The sequence below is a fragment of the Tenebrio molitor genome, chromosome 3, assembly GCF_963966145.1.
Source record: "Tenebrio molitor chromosome 3, icTenMoli1.1, whole genome shotgun sequence".
Taxonomy (NCBI): Eukaryota; Metazoa; Arthropoda; class Insecta; order Coleoptera; family Tenebrionidae; genus Tenebrio; species Tenebrio molitor.
The window spans coordinates 10,644,584-10,657,384 of NC_091048.1; the positions used below are offsets into that span (position 1 = coordinate 10,644,584).

The 12,801-nt window shown below is 30.1% G+C and overlaps 2 long non-coding RNA genes across 2 annotated transcripts; one reads left to right on the plus strand and one right to left on the minus strand.

Moving 5' to 3' along the window:
* Positions 1-266: 266 nt before the first annotated feature.
* Positions 267-4,745, minus strand: LOC138125581 (uncharacterized). The gene is made up of 2 exons (XR_011157489.1): positions 1,114-4,745; positions 267-1,061 (listed from the first exon to the last, which is right to left on the minus strand). It is a non-coding gene; the product is annotated as an uncharacterized lncRNA (long non-coding RNA).
* Positions 4,746-5,135: 390 nt separating this feature from the next.
* On the plus strand, positions 5,136-5,599 carry LOC138125582 (uncharacterized). The gene is made up of 2 exons (XR_011157490.1): positions 5,136-5,273; positions 5,328-5,599. It is a non-coding gene; the product is annotated as an uncharacterized lncRNA (long non-coding RNA).
* Positions 5,600-12,801: the final 7,202 nt, after the last annotated feature.

The window sequence follows — 12,801 nt, forward strand, 5'->3', positions numbered from 1 at the left end:
TAAAAAGAAGTGCAGTGGATATTAGAATAGAATTTGAAACAAGTGTAAATATACCTGATAAAACAACTGCTTATTGTTTAATTTTGCATGATAGAATAGCTAAATATATACGAATTAAAAACATAATATCTTTAGTTAGATAGGTTATAAGTAGGTACCCATGTATTTATTTATTTAGTTATTGTTATTATTACTTAGGTAGTATTTAAGATAAATAGTTGTAGCACCTTAATTATGTAAGAAAATTTATAAATAAAAGACAAAAAAAATATGAAAAGTGTTTTATTGAATAGATGATAATAATGTTAACAGAGTCAAAGTTTCTTTATAATCCTGGAGCTTTGTTGATGGCCATCTCGCTGAGTCTGGACCGCAAGTCCAACCTAGCTGAGCCTCTGGATCGCTGTTTCCTTTGGATATGTTTTCCTTTACCCATTGTAATATTTGGGAGTGTTTAACATTTTCATGAGGCTTAAATCTATATAAAACATCTTTATTTAATTTCAACGACAAAATCGCTATCTGAAGCTTTTTGTAGTCAGCTATGTATGAAACATTACATACAAATTGATCAATGCATGATACAACAGTTTGATGGTTTTGCAAAATATTCAACAATGGAAATTCCTTTGTGCAAATGTTTTGCAAATTGTGGTTGGACAATAAATCTAACAGATAATAAATATGTGATACATTTTTCTCTAAACCATGAGCAGTTAACAAGGCATATAATTTCGAATAAGAAAGCAAACTTACATTTTCTTTCCTACAGATATCTACAAATGTGTGTACATACTTATCTAAAAATTTTCTTTTCTGTAACAGTTTTACAAATATTTCAACATTAGCATTTTTTATGTAAAGAGATATTTTGGGAAAAATTTCACTTGGAATAATAAAGTCTTCTCGGTTCATCAGAGTAAAAAGTTTAAGTTTCGTTTGATGAGTGTCTTCATACAGGATCAGGTTATTTAAATGTTTCATATAAATTTTCTGTAGAGCATCTTGGGCTTCGATTTTGATTTGTAACAAAAGATCCATCTTGGAAACACTGGTTAGCACTGCAACAACAATAAAATAAAATTATTTGTGTTGCTAGTTTGTATGCAGTACCTCATTTTGTAGTTGATATCCCTTCCATTATTTACTTATGTACACATATGTACTTTACTCATAATTAATATTTTCTTCTTCTTTTTCTCTGTTAGGTGTCGCTTGATACATATAGCCCCAAGGCTTAGTGTCAGTTGTATCAAAATTAAGAATACGTTTATCATCAAATGGACTTAAGACAATTTTTTTCTGTTTGATAGATGAGACCTTGTGGTTTTTAGATCTTATTAACTTTTGTACTTTTTCTAAAATTGTTTGATCGAACAAACAATTTTTATAATCATTAAATGTGATGGCTTTTATTGAAGATTTTGTAGATCCTTTTGATTTTTTAACTAAATACTCTTTTGATTTATCGTCATCTACAGTGTAAGCATACATTTTTGATCTTAAACCAACAAATTCTAACATAATTTTACCATTGTTTTCATCTTTCATAAGGCCGGGTACTTTTTTGTTTCTTTGTATAATGTTATAAATATTGTTAGTTTCATAATCTGAGGTATCAAAAAGATGAAAATCTTTTTTAATATATTCATATATGTCATAAACTTTAAATTCATAGATTAAACTGTCAGTATCGGTATAAAGTAATTTTGCAGAGTTTTGGAAGGTTTTAATAACATAGTTGTAATGAAAATGATATAAGAAAGTTTTCGAAATATCTAAGATACTAAAACCAACGTATATTGGTTTATTCAGATAAACTTCTAATTTATTCATTTCAACAACAACAATATTTTCATCAAAAATAATGGAGCTATGAAAATTAGGTCTTGAAATTAATGCGCGTAGTCCCCAGCGTCCTCCATCCCATTTCGTTACCAATCGAATGTCTCTATGTTTTCTAACATTCTCCATACATTTACCATAAATAGCATTAATCATTAATTTATAGAAATCTTTTTCAAAATCATTTTTAGACTGTTGCCTGAGTTTGGTATTTAAGTCAATATATTGTTTAAGCCATGGTGATTGTTTGAACTTTAAAACTTTGTGAACTTTAGTTAATTTCATTCCCAGGTCTAAATACATTTTCAAATTACTATAATGAATAATATAATTTTTTTTTGGAAATAATGTTAAAAGCAGTTTTTTAATTTTGGATGTAGAATTTGGTGGCACCATATGTTCAGGCGCCAATGGTAAATCGCTATGCATATCATGTATGCAAATGGGATAATCTAAATCACATTCAAGTATGTAACCAATTTGAGAAGTATTGGAGGTATATAATATTTGTTGAATGTTAAAATTTTCTAAAAACTCAAATTCACCATATGGCAAATATTCTGACATTGCTGCACCATATAAATTATTCACATCAAAATACATTAAGTACTTGCTGTCTAAATTTTGTATAAAATTTTCTCTCATATATTTATTATTTGCTTTTGCATATCTATTTGAACACTGTGATACACCACCTCTTATTCCTTTTTCTATAAATAATATTTGATCAATATCCATCAAACGTTCTAATGTTATATTTGTGGTTTTGAGCATAGCATCAAATGTAAGTCCGGGAGTAGTAAAGTAATGTAAAGGATCTAAATCATATGTATCACGAAAAGCTTCAAAAACATCTGCAAGTAAAAGAACATCAGTCTTTAAATACAAATCAGCATACTCTCCTATTGTTTTAATATGAAAGCAGTCCCAAACTTTTTTAGCATGATAATAGTCGCTGTCACTAATAGGTTCCTCAGTAAGTTCACTGTAAAATGCTTCTTTACAAGGTAAAACGGTTTCCTCTAAACGTTCAAATGAATCAATGTAATCATAAGGAAATATACCTTTTTTTGTTAATAACAAGAATTCTTCTTCGGTATTACAAAATAATTTTGTTATAGATTTTTGTTCGTTTTGTAAATTTGATGAAAGTTTTCCTAGAGCTTGAGACATAAAACGAAAAGAATCAACAAATCGTAAAGATACATTTGTGCCTGCAACATATTTAGTAAAAGAAATGTATTTTTCTTTATTTATAGGTAGCAATTTGATTGTTCCTTGAAACTGTGTTGATAGTTCTTTAATTATAAAATGAGCATCATATCCACTCAAGTTGTGAAAAACAACAGGAATGTAATGAGCATCTTTATAATTTAAGTTACAAGCTTGATGCGCTAAACCACGAAATTCTCCTGTTTGATGATTATGATCTCGTACTTTCATTTGGTTTGGTTGAAATGTTTGTTTGCAGATGTGACAATTGTCATTTGTTGTTGTTGTTGTTGTTGTTGTTGTTATTGTTGTCATTGGTAAAATTATTTTAAGCTGTTCATCACAAAACTGTGAAATTTCTTCCAACTCTTTAACAAACCACTGAATGCAATCTTTACCACGATAAATATTAAATTTAGAGAATGAATCGTTATAAGAGCATTTTAGATAATAGGCTACACTAAATGCAACATGATTTTGATATATTTTAGAATTAGATTTGGTAGAGTAATTATTGTCTGATGCCTTTTCTAAAATACTTTCTAAATCTGCGTATATAACAAAGGGAACTTTTTCTTTATAAGAATGATTTTCAAACTGCAAAAATTTCTTTGTTTCATCAGGTAATTTGACACAACATTGATTTGACTTTAGGCAATAACGCAAATGATTTTGGAGTAGATTGTCAGTGGTAAAAGAATTTAAACATCTCTCACAAACAAAACATTTATTATTATGATTTGATAATTGTTTAGATAACAAACGAGATAAATTTTTAATCCACACAAAGTGATAAAGTAAGGACTTTTTAGAAGCAAAAGACAAATTTGGTTTAGTATTAATTGGCAACATTAATAAATTGATAACTTTAATATCAGCTTTATGTGTTTGTGAACTTAAAGAACAAGGCAAAATTTTTGAACGCTCAAAATAATATAAGTTAATGGCAAGATTGTTATGTTTTTCAAACTTTCTAACATCTTTAATTGTAATTGGAAACTGGATATTTTGATATTTTAACACATCTTTAAAATGTGGATAAGAAGAAATTCTATTAGCGTTTTTCTTTGCAGGATACAAAGCAGATACAACTGACCATAAAAAACAAAAATTATCATCATTTTCAACATTAATTACTGCATGTTTTTTTTTAATAAAATTTGGTACAGTTACAAACGTTGAAAAACCTATCTTTAATGGATCATACCTGTTAATATTTACTTTAAGCCCTATAACTTCATGAAGAGCCCATCCAGAATCCTTTTCTGCAAACTCTTCTAATTCATTCATTAATTTATCGGTAACGTTTTCTTTGTACCACCGTTTTAAATTAGTTGAAGTGTCAATTGGAACATTTTTTGTGCAAAAGCTTTTTATGTCAATTTCACCAGTTTGAGGTTTTATGAAATAAGCGGAGAAAATAACATTCACTTTTATCATAGACTCCTTTAAGATTTTTTTAATTTTAATTGAAAAACACTTAAAAGCTTTATTGAAAAAAATTAAAGGGTCTTTTATATTTAATGTTGATATAAAACCAGTACGAATTCTTCCATTAAAAGCTGATTCAATATTTTCCCATTTTACATTAGAGCAATTTCGATTTAAATTAGTTGAAAGTTTTCCTCCCGTTTTCAAAATTAAATTTTGTTTAAGTTTTTTTAATTTTAAACGATGATATTTTAAATATGATAAACTAGATTCTAAAGAATGAAGTGACTCTAAAACATTATTTTTATGCAATTTGTTTTTTATTGCTTTATTAACAATTTTGATTGTATTATTTATATGAATTTGAAATTTATTTAACTCATCTATAGTTTTTAATTTTGAGAAATATTCACGTACCACTTTTAAGACTCTTTTACATAAACGTGTGACGGTTTCCATTGAAGTTTAATAAAGAAGCTGCACAAACAATGTCAATATTCAAAAAAAGATTCTTATTTATAGTGAGATAAAAAGAATAAAATAATGGTGATAACATGTTAATTACCTAAAGTAAAAATAAATTGGGATATATTTTGCCGAAGATAAGCAAAATGTTTCTTTCTTTAAAAGTTGGTGGGAGACAAAAAGAGGGATGTAACAAGAGTGGGGACATTGAAATAAATATAGCAGTAATTGGCTTAGTTTTATACACTTTGATAATTGTCAACTTGCGAGTACTACAACCATGAATTTCCAAAATTTTGATAGTTTCAATAATCAAAATGGTAAGTTTTTTTTTTTTATATAAAACTGTATTTCATATATTTATTATTTTAAAGGAATTGTTCAATGTCCCTACAACCCCTTCCATAAATGCTTGGAGCATCGTTTGTCGATCCACATGTACAAGGCTCATCGTGAGGAGTACATGAAAGACATGGACCGCAAGTGGAAAGAGGGTGCTGCGGAACGGCAAAGATTATGGGAAGAAATGAAGAAGAGACCAAAAATTGTCATCCCTCAAGTAAATTACACTCCCGATGATGAAAATTGGGATGATTGCGATGAAAATAATGTATTTGAGAATAATAAATAAATGTTTATACTTTTATCTTTGTTATTATTATTAAATAACCATATAACACCCCTATTTAAAAACTTTTCAATCCAGCTATGAGACATATCTTAGGAGAACCTACATCAGTAACAAAGTTTAACCCCCGTTTTTGGTCGGGCGGAAATGACTTTAATTTTATACTTTTTGGCACTTAAAACATTTTTATTTTTTAAAATGTTTATGATGGTTGGATTTAGAAAAATTCATGTTTTTAAATTGTTACTTTTTTAATTTTTTTTCTTTAAAAAATGATGTTTTTTTACCAAAAAAAGGCACTTAAAAACATTTAAAAATTTTTTAAATTAAATCCTTGAATTCTCCATAAAAAATGCTACTTGTGGTTTTAATTTCAAATTTTTATCTCAAAATTAAATTAATTTAAGCTAAGGGTAGTTTTTTTAAATGTTGTCAGAACCATATCGAGTTGCATATCAAACTTCATCGCTTAAACTCACAAATTTAAATAAAAACTCAAATTCAAAAAATATTGAACGGTGTAGAAAATACAAAATGATCAACCCTAAAAAAATTTTGATTTAAATAAATCGATTTTCCATTTCTTTGCGCATGTTTTTTTACATAGATCATTTTTCAATAAAACGAATAGTTTTTGAGATAAACGCTATTAAAGTTTTACAATTTTACTCTTTAATTGTAATTTGAGCTTATGCACGTGAATCAATCAACTTTTAGTTTTTACCATTCGATTTATAACAACTTTTTGCAACTTTTTTTCCTCTATTATTTTGGGCTCCAACGTACCGTTTACGAAATAAAGTTTCAAAAAATTTTCTTTAAAATATAATTTGAGGTTATTTTTATGATTCTATTAACTTCAATTTTGTTTCATTTAATTTCAATCGTCTATATGCAGCTTTTTTTCCTTTATTATTTTTGATCTTAAACCACCCTTTTAAATATATTTGCTGTTTGAATTTATATTGTAAATGTAATTTTGTATAGTGAAAAATTACAAATACATATTACGAATAAAAATCAAGAAAAAATTAAACGATTGTTTGTTTTTAATATTTTATTCATGACATTTATAAATATTACATTGGTTGAAACTTAATTAAAAATTAAAGTTATTTGTTGATTAACAGACAGCATGTCCCAGTTCCTTACTATTTTTAAATATCGTTTACATGAAAATATGCAGACGATTAATCCTAAAATTATTAAAAGCCAACAAAACCAGCTGTAGTCTTTTAATATCCAGTCTGTTGAATATTGAATCAAAAACGTCCACTTTGATATTGATAATCCAAGTCCTGATAGAGCACCAAATTTTGCTGCAAGTTTGTGCCAAAATGTTATCACCAATAAATATCCAATCCAATTGAAAATGTACACAGCCATAAAAGCAAAATAAAAATCAAAATTATTTCCTAATAAACTTTTGCCAATATCGGCATTTAATTCATTTTCAATTGTAAACATTTTATGTTGTCCTGTGTTAATTGGCACATTTTTCTTTCCTTCAATCTCTTCATTTAAGGGTGCATTCATCTTCTTTGGTGCAACTTTTATTGGGGGTTGGTCACATTCAAAATAAATACAAAAGAAATCATTCTGTAATGGCTCTGTACGTCTGTGGGCGGTAACATAAAAAATTATGCTACAAATGAGTAATTAACGTTCTCTCCCACTGTTCATCTAGGCGTTATCACATAAGACGTTTCATTCGTTCACTCTTAGCCCCCACCCATTTAGAGGTAGACTTAAACGACCAAGGCACATGCAGAAAAATTGTGGGGGTTTTTTGTAAACTTTGCATTTTTTTATTATATAAATCATGATTCTTGTTTATTTCACTTACTAGTTTTCATTTGTTCAATTGTTGGTAATTTCACGAAAAAAAAAATGTCTACTCAAAAAGTGAACATCCTTCAAAATAAAGTTATTAAGGTATGTATTTTTTAATTATTATTAAATTAATAACTAATAATAAAATTTATCAACAGCCTATGGAGGATGAGGAAACTAACTTTAGTCTACCTTCATTGATTGATTCCGAATCATTGTTGCAAGAGGTAATTTTTTTATTCAAATTTTTCCGATTATTGATAAGTTTATATTTATTAAAATTGTAATTTTTATTAATAATAGAAACTTAATTATTTTCAGATTGGATTTATGGAACAGGTGGACGACAATGAGGAAGCGGAGGCCTTTACCACCCAGCCGCCAACTAGGGGTAAAGGCAAGGGCAAGGGCAAGGGTAAAACAATTACAACACCTCCAGAGGCGTCTCCATGTTCCTCGACTTCCTCATTTTATATGGAGGATGAAAAATCTTCAGTTGATCAAATTCAACAAGAATTTGAAACTAAAGTTAAGCATATGTACCAGGATATTATAAAAATGAATAAAAAAATTGACATAAAAATTCAAAAAATTAATAAATATTTAGTGGTAAAGCAACAATTAGTTAGGAAAAAAAAACAAAATTTAGTAGAATTAGAAAAATTAGAAAAAATAGTAGATAAAATGTGTTTTAGTGTATAGTTTTATGTATAAATAAAAAATATACTTAAAAAATAAATTTGTTTTATTTTACATTGTTTGTAACCTAAAGTACAGAGAATTTTCAATTAAAAATTATTATTAAAATATAAAAAAAAATCAAACAACACAACCGGATAATGTGTCTCCTATTTCATGTGATGTTTTGTTGTCATCGCTTTTTATTTCACCCAACACAGCCGGATGCTGTAGCTCTTATTTAACACAGTGTTTTGTTGACATCTTTCTTTATTTTTTGTTTCATTAATAGATTATTTAACACAGGATCGATAATTTTCCTTAATTCACTAATTCGTTTTTGAAATCTTAATCTATCTCTAGCATACATTTCCCAGGCTGATTTTCGAAAGTCATCAGTGTCATCTAAATTATGAATAATAACTTTATCACTAAATTTAACTTTCTTCATTATTGATTGTTTTTTCTATTGTGATTATAGCTCTTGTCATTTAATTAAGATAAAATAATCAAATTTTACGTATCTAATTAATATTTTATTCCCCACTCATAAACAAACAAAACACCACATATTCACTTTTATAAAAGTTTATTTATATTTTAACACTTTGAATTTTTTTATTAATTTCATACATTGCAATTAAATATTTTAAGTTTTTTATTGACTGTATATGTGACAATAATAACAAATTTTTCTTCTTATTCACTACTTTCAGATCTTGAACAAATTTCTTCTGATTTTTCATTGTTGTCACCTTTATTCTTCAATGAAAGATATATTTGTTGTTTTGCCAACGTTCCCCCGACTAATCATAAAAATTGTTTTTCCGTCTCTTAACTCCTGGTTGAGAGTTGTAATGGCCTCTTCAGTGAATTGCGATGTAAAACGCTGGGGTAAGGATGTTTTAAAATCCCCACAATCAACCACAACTTGTTTACCAAACTGTGAATCCTCTTTACTAAACCGATTAACTTGAAATTTTTTATTAACTTCCAGCTGGCTTGATTTTACAAACGGCACGAAAAAAGTTGCTTCATTAACACTTTGCAAAAATGAACTCATATTAAAAGTCTTTAGCAAAATATTCTTACTGTTGATATTAAACTGATATCAAACTGATATCTTCCTTAATTAATACTCCATATCCCCTCCTTGTTAACAAAATAACGCCCACTATTTCTTACGCAATACCCTACCCTCAAACAAAACACATTTCCAAGTCACAAACAATGCAAATTTTTTATCTTTTATTAGAATTCAACAATTAGATTGAAAATATTTTTTATGATTTACTTACTATAAAATGCAATGCACGCACAGAGATATGAAACTCCATTACCTACCTCAATGTTATGTACATGAACACATACACACAACACCTGTTTGGAAAAATATAGGTCACGCAAAATACCGCTTACTTACATTAATCAAAAACCATGTATTTGATGGAACCAAAACGGATGTAATGATCAGATAATTTACTCTGAATCAAAAACTATGTTTTGAGTAAACTACAAACGCAAATTAAAACTAGCGTTTTGATCGCGACATGACTGATACTGTTGAAGGTCACGCAAAACACATGAGTCTAAAACGTGATTTTTGAGTGAGCCAGAACCAGCACTATATAACTACTAACATTTGATAATTCTAGATCAGTTATCTTATGCGCTGCACAGTTGTCCATTGTTAATAGGACATGTCTTTTTTGGGTGATCATCTTTCGATTGAATCGTAGTAACCATTCCCTAAGGCCGGTATTTATAGTCCGAACTTGAGTTAGACTCAATCTTGAGACAGACTTGAGGTCCGATTTGTGTCTTATAAACAATACTTGAGCATTGATGAGCACTCAAGTTTGACTCAAGCCCAAGTTAGGGGTTAGGCAGACTCAAGTCTTGCTTACATGAGTTTAGAGGTTCAAAATTGTCTCTGTACTGTCTGACAGTTGCTGTTTTCCTCTTTTTCGTTTCGTTTCAATTACATATATGGGTAGGCAATAATGTTCAAATCTGAATTTTAGATGTAAGCATTAAATACTTATTTATCGCAGGATGGAAGATTGTTATGAGTTATGACTTTATTACGAAGAAGAAGTTCCAACTACTTATACGTCAACAACGTATTTTGAATACAGGATACAGGCTATTTCACGAGTGATAATGAGCCTAACGGAATAAAAAATGCACCCCACAATATATTTTCAAAAAAAGCCGGACATTTTAATTTCAGTAGCCAGCTTTTTTCGGAAATGTAGTGTGGGTTTCATTTTTATTCCGTTAGGCTCATTATCACTCGTGAAATACCCTGTATTGTATATTGGTTCACAGTTTTTTCAATTGCTGCGCCGTGCATACTGTAGTACTCTCTGGTTAGCTGGGTGTTAATCCTTTCCTAAACACTATTTTTTTCATTCTACCGAAACTGTATCTGCTTTTTATTTTCTATTGCCTCTTCCATATCGTGTATGAGAGAACCCAACAGAATTTTCTCCTCTAAACTATACGGGATTTTCAGTTTGCAAAAGAATTCAAAACAAGCTGTCACAACTCACAAGGTGTATGGTATAACCATGGCAACTCGACTCAAACGAAACTGGAGTAAGACTCAAGTCTAACTTTTACGAGTTTAGCCGAAATAATGACTATAATACGGATCTAGACTTGAGCAAAACTCAGGACTTGAGTACAACTTACCCAAGTTGAACTTGAGTTGCCGACTATAAATACCGGCCTTAATGACGTAGACTCAATCCATGCAGCTCTGTGGTGACTGTATTCGCATGGTAAGTAAAGTCGGTTAACATTTTTTAGACACCTAGGATTCTTAGATTTTCCGATGATCCATACCTTATGTTTTTCGGAACCATCAGCATTACAGCAAAAGACTGCCGTTAACCACTCTTTACTGCGAGCTCCACCATGGTATTTATTTCCTTTTAGATCCAAGCTACGTTCTGGCAATAAATTAAAGAAAATCCCACTTTCATCCATATTGAAGGTTTTCTGGAGTGAATAACGCTCTCTTATTGGTTGAAAAGTTCTTAACCAATCGTTAACTGATGGTTCATTTACTTTTGCAGCTTCACCACACATAACATGAGACACTATATTGTGTCTTTTCTGAAACCGCCATAACCATCCTGAAGAGGAAGAAAATTCATCCACTTCGATTCCGTACGTTCGAGCTATCTCTTTAGCTTTTTCTTGCACGATTGGACCACTAAGGGGTATATTTGAAGATCTCGTATGGTTAAACCATTGTAACAATTCTTCTTCAACGTCTTCATATTTGGCAGTTCTTAGTCTCTTCCGATGTCCCGTAATTGCTCCTGAAGCTACAACTTCATCAATTGTTTTTCTATTTTTTATGATGGTTGATAAGGTACTTTTTGGAATTCCAAATTTAGCGGCAATTTTTGTTTTACTAAATTCATTACGATCAACTTCATTTAATATCTTTTGTTTTGTCTTTAAATCTATGGCATTCTTAGTTTTCTTTGACTCCGTAGACATTTTCGATGGCGATGTAAAAACAAACTACATATGCAGAGGAATGCACAACAACGTTAAACACTGTGTAATTAATGCTGCGACTGACGAATGCAGATATTCTGGAAATGAATATTATGTCCCCCATCCCAGATTTGTTCGTCTTAAAAGGGTTTTTTAGCCTCAATGTTCTAAAATTTAGTTCGTAGTTCGTCATAACCAGAATTCGTATTAACCGAGAAAAATCCCATAAAACCCTGTATTGCATTGGTCGGGGCAATATTTTAATTCGTATTATCCGGGTGTTCGTATAATCCGAGTGCGTCTTATCGAGGGTTTACTGTATTTAAAATTCATGTACGAGTATGTATGTATCAAGTTTTTCAAGAAAACAAAAAAAACCTAACTGTCAACTGGCATAGGTATTTCAATTATTGTGCCTGCAAATGCCTCTATCCTTCACAAACATAGAATATGCAAACATGCATTTGGTACATGGTGCGGTTGGACAAAACAGTCGAGCTGCGGTAAGACGCTATCAGGAACTATATCCGAATAAACGGCTTCCAAGCCGAGGAGTCTTTGCAGATGTCCACAGAAGGCGTTGCGAATTTGGTCAAGTTCAGCAAAATACTTGCGCGATGGAATGATCTTTTCCTTACAAGATCGAGGCATACACAACATCCCTTTTCAATAAATGTTTGGGCAGGTATTCTTGGGCACACTGTACACAATGTAATTGAAGAGTACAGAGAGAATCTTCCAGTGGAAACTTTCGCAAACATGTGGTATATGCAAGATAGAGCTTCTCCGTGTACTCACCATGACATTTTTAATTATTTGAATAATGAGTATGGCAACAATTGAATCGGTAGAAATGGTCCTGTAGCATGGGCACCGAAGTCCCCGGACCCAAATCGCACTCTCGTTTAAAACACCGTTCCTCAAAACCGCCCTGACTTATGGATCAGAATTTTGAATACAGCAAATCAAATACGAAATCATCCCAAACTTCTTACATCCGTAAATGGGTCATTGCTGCGGCGTTTACAAGCATACATTGAAAATCATGGGGAGACATTGTGAACAGTTAATTTATTCAAATGTGACAAGTAAGTGACACACTCTTTTTTAATCTGAACCAACTATGATTCTTAAATTTTTTGTAATTCATGTTGTAAACTCTTATTGGTCAATTTTAAATATTTCCAATTACA